A 6,566-nucleotide genomic window follows, 5' to 3' on the forward strand; every position below is an offset into this window, starting at 1 on the left:
TTCCCCCTTTGCCTCCCAATACTAACATCCCTTTCGTCATCATTTTCTTTACTGCACCACTTGAAATAGTTGCAACACATCGCATTACCAGCTTCACTCTATTATTCATCAACAAGAAAAACCTCAAACACAGTGTTAATTAATAACACATAAAGAACGTAGGGTTTATATTCACATTACCTTGTAGTTTTGACAACCCCAAAAATATCTTCCCGCATTCTTTGGAGTTCTAGCCATTTTTACTACTGCCACCTCACCACAATTGCAAATGGGGATTACCCCTAGCCCCATTGAACCACCCCAAGGAGAATGATGAGAAGTACGGCGGCCCAAGCTATTCCAACAAGATGAAGAAGAATGGGAAGCAGACATGGCTCGTTAACTAAGGGAAGAAGATTGGGAAATAAAAACCCTAATTTAGAATCCACTCTCTTCAATTTATTCCCAAAATAAAAAACCTGATTAAGAAATTCAATTTAAAAATTTCTAACGGCTAAAAAGGATTCCCAGTCAGCAAAGAAATGACACCTCACTCAGCAGTTGCACATCTGGACACGTTGCTGTTAACAATTTTAACGGAGTTACTGAAAAGGACCAAATTGAACATTAAATTCGTTCTTTGGTGGGACCAAATTGAACACAAATTCAACACAGGGACCAAAACGAATTTTCCCAACCAAAATTGGGACCAAAAAGAGCTTTTAACCTTATAAAAAATATTTATATTAATTTTTATGATTATAATTTCTTTTTTATAAAGATAAATATACATGTAGTATATATATTCACTAGTTTCTAAAACTAACATAAATATTTTAATAAAATTGTAAACAATAAAATTATAAATATATCTATACCTACCTTAAAAGTTATAATAATAATTTTATTATTTTTTATAGCCATAAAAAAAATAATAAACAGATACATGCATAATTTCACATAAAAAAATAATGAGTAATGTGATTTTGAATTATTTTATAAAATAGCCTTACATTTAATTTTATTCTTTGTTAGTTTATCTTTAATCATTTTTTTTATTTCCACCCTCCTAATATTTTTTCTAAATCAACCACAACCTAAAATTTTGTATGCAACATAAAATTTAACAATTCAGCATATTATCTTTAGTAACTACCATTATACAACTAATAATAATGACAATAATTAATAAATGGACCAGGTTTTGTAATAAAGAAAATATATTTGTTTAGTTTGCAACAAAGTAAATAAGAAAAATAAATACTAAAATTTTACGTTATTATTTTTCACCTATTTATATTCACGTAATTATTTTTTTACTAAACTTCAATCATATTTTTTCCGTATCATCTAATTAGTTGACCTTGTTTTATTAAAATCTCATTTTCGGATTAAGAACCCATCCGAAATCAACAATAGTTTCATTAAAATAAATATTTTAATTTTAATCTATTTAATATTTATTATTTTAATAAAAATATTATATTAATAAAAGGTTTAAACCCTTAAATCGTCCCTATTTTTGGGACTGATTCCCAATTTCATCCCTCAGTTATTAAAACTCCCAATTTGGTCCTCATAAGAGCCAATTTGAATGAAATTGACCCTTTCCCGTTAAATAAAGTTAACAGCGTCAAATATTTTGCCAGTACAGTAAATAAGGTGTTATCTTATGCACAGGTGTCATGCAACGTGTCATTGATTTGATGAAACATGGATTTTTTAAAAAATTAAAAATTAAAATATACTCTGCTATTCTTTTTGGCAAGTCCGGATTAGCCAAGAACAAACGACCATAAGCAACAAGATCTGTTCTATTTTCAGCCACAGCATTGATGCCATCTTCTCTGCTATAACCTCCTGCTGCAATAAAACTTCCATTGAAGGCCTTTCTCATAGGGAGAAGGCTGTGAGAGCACTCAGCTACTTCAAGAGCAGTTTTCATTCTTGGCTCCACCATGTGGCAATACAAAATATTATATTTACTGAGAGCAGTAGCCATGTATAACCCCAATGCCATGGGATCCGAATCTTCACATTCTGCATGATTTGTGAAAGGCGATAGCCTTATCCCTACTCTTTCTGCACCTATCTCCTTTACAACAGCTTCAACCACTTCCAAAGCGAATCGACAACGGTTCTCAAGTGATCCACCATATTCATCACTTCGATCATTCACTGGCGTCTTTCATGAATTGCTCAAGTAGGTAGCCATGAGCACCGTGGATCTCAACCCCATCAAAGCCTACGCATGGGTTTTGTACTGCTGTTAGATACCTTATCGGCGCCTTTGCTTCCCGTTTGTTGTTTCAATGGCTTGTCGGTGGATGATATTGGGGCTTGCCCATTTGGCTGAAAATNTGTTGCAATAATCAAAGAGATTTTTTAAAATCGTACTAACCTTCCACCGATATTAAAATCGTCCCCTCGAAGAGCTCGAACNACTTGACGCAAACTTGTATCTAACTTCGCGATTGCCTTCGAAACTCCAATTACAAACCTTCAATGCCCTAATACACTNTGTATCCTCTCTCGCGATTGATGAACGATGCACTCTCCTCTGCCAATTTCGCTCCAAAGTGATCCAAAGTGAAATCCCTAATTAAAACCTAANTCCCTAATCTGATTTACAGTATATTTTAATTTCTAATTTTTGTAAAATGCCATGTTTCATCAGCTCAATGACACGTTGCATGACACCTGTGCATAAGATAACACCTCATTTACTGTACTGGCAAAATATTTGACGCTNTTAACTTTATTTAACGGAAAGGGTCAATTTCATTCAAATTGGCTCTTATGAGGACCAAATTGGGAGTTTTAATAACTGAGGGATGAAATTGGGAATCAGTCCCAAAAATAGGGACGATTTAAGGGTTTAAACCTTAATAAAAAAACTATCTAATAGTCGAAATCCTAATATATATATATATATATATATATATATATATATATATATATATATTCGGTCACACATTTTCTCCGCACTTTTTTTTTTCGTTTTTTTTAGTTTCGTGGTCATTACTTATTAACTTTTTATATAAAATTAAAAATGAATATTAGTAATCGGTACATATTACCAAGATTGTAAACGCTTTTTTCACTTGGATAAGGTGATTTAGAAGATAATGAGTGGATGGATTTAAAAAGTTTTGAGTGTAAATTTTTTGTTGTTTAGGATTTGAAGATAAATAAAAGTAAATTTAGAAAGAAAGTATAGAATTTGATTAATATAACATAAAAAAATTGTTTAATTAATAGAAATTGAAAATTATCAAAATATCTGTTGTGATAAAAATAATATTTAAATTATATTTATTAATAATATATTTATTGATAAAAAATATTATAAAGAGGAAAAAAATCAATTTTTTAAATAAAAAAATTGTATTTAAGTAAAATTAAATAATTATATTTAAAATATATTTTTTAAGAATAACGAATTATTTTATTTGAAATACTCATATTTGAAATATTTTAGCCGAATAAAATAATTAAAAAGCAAAGCATTTTAAATTAAAAATTATTTTAATTTAATTTTTAATTCGTCAATAGAAATGGAATAAACGGATGATAAATTATAAAGTAAAAAAAAAGAAAGAGAACACTCCTCCCGAGGTTCTCTACATCACCATGTTCATTCAAGGTCCACCACCAATCAGTTTATTATGTAGTTTGTAAATAGAGGGGTAAAATGAAAGAAAAAGTCTTTTTAACAATTCTTTTTTGACAATTTTTTGATATCCGTTTCAAATATTTTTTTAAAATAAATTCAAATAGACTAATAGAATTGTGACACGTATTCTTTTATAAAAAAATTATTAAAAAATAATTATTAAAATATCATTGTCCTAAAATGAATTTTTCATTAACAATCAACGCAAATCCCGTCTCATCAGCAGAGATAAAAAATGTGATGTATACGCAAATCTTTGTTCTTCCTTCTTTTCAAATTCATGAAAATGAACATGAATTATCACTTAAATCCTTCTCTTCTAATTTGCTTTCCCAACAGTAAAATCCATTGAATTGAACAGAGTGTTAGTAAGACAAACGAATTGTCCTCATAGACAACTGTTGCAGAGGATTCAGAATCCCAAATTTCGATAAAATATGCTCGTAGACGTGTGGCCAATATATCCACTGTATAGTTTATTCTTCATTAGGTGTTTCATCCTGTACCTTTACACCTTCATCATCCACCTCCAATTTCATTAAAAATTTCCTTTTTTTAATATTTGTAAATATATTTTTTTAATTTTTCTTTCTTATTAAAATAACCTGCCCCCGTTTAACCTTTTACTCCCTTAACTAAAATTTTTATTTTTATTTATAATTTAATAACTATTTAATTTAATTTTAAAATCTAATATTATTTAACATATTTTCATATTTTAATAATTATTAAAATATAATTTGTATTATTGTAATAGTTATATTAAAATATTAAAATTAAAATAATTAAAATAAAAGTAATAATAAAGAAAAAACAATAAAATAAAAATAATAATATAAAATTTGATTCAATATATATAAATATATTAAATTATATTAAAATATTAAATTAAATTAAATTATTATTATCATGTCAACACACAAAAATCATAAACATTCTCTTTATTTTAAAATAAAGTATTTTGTTAGAGACGTCAATTTATAGTGTTACTTACACTTTAAGCACTATCTAAATTACTGTAAAGATCAATTTTCACAACAAAAAATTATTACAAGAATTAATTTATTTGATTATTTTTTTCAATATAAATGCCTGTGTGCAAAGATAAAAAAGTGCCACACTTTTGTTTAATAAATTTAAAAGTATTTTAAAAATCAATTTGACAAATACAAGAACTAATTTCTCTAATTTTTTTCCAAAAATATAAATATCACGTCCCGAAACTTTCAGAGTATAGCAGTGCTGAATAGTACACTTTTCTTTCAAATTATTAATCTTATAATTTATGAAAAAAATATATATCTGTGTAATAAGGAAACTAGGTGCATCCAGATGATCGGTCACACCGGTAGTGTGATCGGGTGTATGAAGAAATGAATTAAACATTCGCAAATATTAACTGGTACTGAGGATCGGGCGCACCGGCAGTATGGTCGGGAGGACCGATGATTAGATCGGGTTTTACAAGTGGAATAAAAGGATGAGTAACACTAGGACTGAAAGAGCCAGGTGGATCAGGCACGCCGGTAGCAAGATCGGGAAGGTTGACGATGTGTTCGGGGCTTGACATATTGAGTTGGCATGCAGAGATGGGAGCGAAAGTCTCGGCGAGATATTAGGGCATGAAACCAACAGGTTCGCTGAAGAGTGGGAGGTGGGTACCAGCAGTTACGCTAATGAAGCGAGGTTCAGGGGATCGTGGGCCACTACACATAGGCGGTTACAGCCCATATCCAAACACACATGCCTATAAATAGGAGAGTAAGTTGTCAGGTAAAGGGTTGGATTTTTACGGTATATTACTTTACTCGTGCTGTTACTCTGCTGACTTGAGCGTCGGAGTGCTAACCTGCAGGTGGCAACCGTTCGGTAAGAGAAGTAAAGGTCCACAAAACAGTATCACATCAAGAGAGAAAAGTGTTGTCATTGGTTCGGGGAGGTCGCGATTTATCTCAGGCTTTCCATCCGAAACATTTTTGGCGACCACCGTGGGGCTCGAGGTTATTTCTTCGACCTAGAAATGACCACGATGGCTGGGGAAGTGCCTTTGCAGTTGTTACAAGATTTGCAGCAACAAATACAGGAGATGCGGGCAGAAATTGCTACAATGAGGGCGGAACAGGCGAACAGGGGAGGAGGTCATTCCGACCACTCTGTCAATGTAGAGACGGTTCATTCAGACACTGGGGAGCAACTGCCTACCCAAGGTGAGAGACGACGAGAAAATCATAATCCTGTGCCTAGTGAGGGAGTTGGAGGAGTTAACGGACGAGGGGCAGGCAGAGGTGATGGAAGACCGGTGAGTAGGGCCGGGAGTAGAGGCGGAAGCCGAGGAGGAGGTCGGGGCAATGGCAGAGGTGATCTCCATCGCCGGGAGGAGAGGCAGCGAAATGAAGAGCAAAACCTTATATATGGCGATCAAGCCGAGGGATTACATCCTTTCACGCCAAGGGTAATGCAGGCGATCATACCAGAGAACAAAGTGCTGCCGTCAATGGAGAAATATGGAGGTTCGTCTGATCCCGTTAAGCATTTGCGATCTTTCGTAGATGCCATGGCTGTATATTCGTCAGACGAGCTGGTGTGGTGTAGAGTTTTCTCTCTTTCACTAAAAGAGGAAGCATTGGATTGGTTCCATTCCCTACAGCCTAGAACTATTGACAATTTTGCGGAACTACGCCAATTGTTCACCCAACAATACGCCTCGAGCAAGACGCCCGGAGTAACTTACACGGCTTTAGTAAGAATGAGGCAGGGGCGGGACGAGTCACTTAATCTTTTTATGGACCGATTTAATCGTACCGCCCGCCAGGTACGGAATGCTGATCAACGATTGGTGGTGAGCGCCTTAACAACGGCTCTACGGCCTGGCCCCTTTTGTGATTATCTTCATGCTGAAGAACCTTAAAGT

The 6,566-nt window shown here is 33.2% G+C and overlaps 1 pseudogene; it reads right to left on the reverse strand.

Annotated features, from left to right (window-relative positions):
* Positions 1 to 529: 529 nt before the first annotated feature.
* On the reverse strand, positions 530 to 5,225 carry LOC106754574 (annotated as a pseudogene).
* Between the last annotated feature and the right edge of the window lie 1,341 nt (positions 5,226 to 6,566).

This window comes from Vigna radiata, unplaced genomic scaffold, assembly GCF_000741045.1.
Source record: "Vigna radiata var. radiata cultivar VC1973A unplaced genomic scaffold, Vradiata_ver6 scaffold_443, whole genome shotgun sequence".
NCBI classification, from domain to species: Eukaryota; Viridiplantae; Streptophyta; class Magnoliopsida; order Fabales; family Fabaceae; genus Vigna; species Vigna radiata.